The sequence below is a fragment of the Sceloporus occidentalis genome, unplaced genomic scaffold, assembly GCF_023333645.1.
Source record: "Sceloporus occidentalis isolate IW3139 unplaced genomic scaffold, rSceOcc1.0.p SCAF_89, whole genome shotgun sequence".
NCBI lineage: Eukaryota > Metazoa > Chordata > Lepidosauria > Squamata > Phrynosomatidae > Sceloporus > Sceloporus occidentalis.
The window spans coordinates 638,172-640,603 of record NW_028317069.1 but is presented as its reverse complement, the minus strand read 5'-3'; positions in this window follow the sequence as shown (position 1 = coordinate 640,603).

Here is a 2,432-nt window from a genome sequence, read left to right as displayed (position 1 = left end):
GCCGATAGATTCCTGGAGTTCTTGATGATCACTTAAAACTGTAAAATCTGTTCAGACAAAGTTGGAAATGTAGGGAAATCCCAGACCACAGGACTGTGTGCGGGGTGTATTGTTACAACCCCCCCCCCATGCTTCTTTGGGATTTTCCCTATATTTTTGTAACGGATGTGTGTAAAAAGGAAGCGTACAGTTAAGTGAGTCGGGCACTTTTCCCCCAGCTTCACACCTATAAGCATCACGATACTTTGCAGAACTACCAGGTGTTTTTACTTTTTGTGGTTTAGTCGCCGGAATTGTTGTGGAGGTTTTGGGTTGAAAAATTTAGAGACTATTTTACCCATAGCACCCAAGTTTCCTGTTATTTGTGTGGGACAGTCCAGATTTGCTGGCACCGAGTTGGACCATTATGCCGTTTTGCTGGCAGCGGGGATCTTGGGCTGGTTGGGAGATCGGAAGATCTCCTCTGACTGTCCCAAAGACTCAATGGTGGTGACCTCACGACGTAATGAAGCAGAGCTCCATGACATCATATCTCATCATTCTGCTTTGATGCATCGAGAGGTCACTGGATGTATCGGGCAGGTTAATATTTTTACCCCCAGCCTCTCTTCTTGCTACATCCTTACCACTTATTATACCCCCCCCCCAAACAAAGTGTCCCACTTCAAGCACCCGAAATGTCAGGGCATATAGTCTTCTCATGGAATAAGATGTCTATGGCAAAATCTGCATATCCAGTCAGTTTTCTGTCCTCAAGTTTCTCCTGAAGTAATGGGGTGGAATAAGCATGCAGATCCTGCGAAAAAGGAAGTTAAGATAGCTGCTCCCATGGTATACATGGTATGTCTTTTCACACCATGTTCACTGCATTAAAAGGAACTCGATGGAGTGCCAGGATATGAGCCGGCTCAGCCTTGATAGTTTCAATGGGATTTCTCCCCTGTAACCGGCGCATTAAGCATCAGCACCCCAGGGGCTGCGATCTGACCCCCCGCGGGTTTTGCAGCCCCCCTGGACATGCCACCAGGGTATGTCTCCTGCAGTATGGGTCACTGGCGAATTAAACGGCTGTTTTAAAATCGGTGTTTTAACTGTTTAAAAACCAAAGTCTTGCTCTCCGACGCGTAAGCTCTGCAGCACACATATTAGTTCATTTGTGTACATCAAATACATCTCCTGCATGGAAAATAGCTAAGGGCTGGGGAAAAGGGGCAAATGCATAATAGGGGGCACCATTATAGTTTGTATCACTTGCCCTGTGAGTTAAGTATGTTTGTTTATTGCAAAAATGTTCCTTTTATGAATATACCTTCCCATGTTTCTATAGTCTATTTCATGCATATCTCTGTAGATGTGGATACTAGGACTAGGGTAACCATATGTGGCCGATCGTCATTCAGGGACAATATAATGAATGAGATAGATCGATGTGGAATTATGAACAATCCCTTAAAAAATTAGGACCTTTGTATAAAGTAATATATAAATCCTCCTAGAGAACATGTTAATAGAACGTTCAGAGAATAGGCAGCACTTTGTAGGTTAATATAGTGAAGTGTTATTTGGGTATTTAGGGGGACTGCGCGGCTCAGCATCCGTACTGTTAGTTGTGGTAGACAGAGGGAGGGGGATTCCAGACACACGATTTTTTTTGTTCCAATGCTGCAGGGAGATCCCTGGCTCGCTCGTCTTATTCATTTTAGAATTATTGCTCTAACTTGGGACTCACACGTAAGTGGGAGTATAAAGATAGGAAATATTGAATCTGAATATAAACCCCGTATTAAATTTCCACTACAGATCACACAGTACTTTACCCACCTCTTCCCACCCACACGTTTACAAAAAGCTTGCTTCACTTTGAATGCCTTTTTTTGCCTTCCAAATAAAAATAAAAATATAAATGTAAAGTAATATAAAATATAGGAATATATATATATATATACTGTATATATTAGTGCTTTTTATTAGCAGAGGTCTAAAGGATTTGCAAGCCACTCTTGGAACGGTGCATTGGCTTTTGTCTCTCTGGCCCACATCTGCCCTAAACCTCTCGGGCAATCAAGCCCCCCAATGTCCCTCCGAACAATGGGCCAGTTCCAAGGGAGACCTTTCATCTCCACAACCAACCTCCTTACGCTACGGAGGCCGTGGCCGCTCAGCACATTTAGCATATCGTTGGGATGTTACCATGCCTGGGATACCAGGTTTAACCCGGAGTCTCTGGGTGAGCCGCTGCTTCCTGAGCCTTCAGCTCTCCTTTCTCCAGTAGTAAGTTGCTAGCCCCGCCCCTTGCGTATATAGCCCCGCCCCTTGCGTGGCTAGTCCCGCCCACACAATAATTGTGTTCTCATTTTTTGTTTTGACTGTTTTCTGCCTGAAGTTGGGAACACGACCTTGTTTTTCCACACTGTGTTCTTTTAAATAGTTCT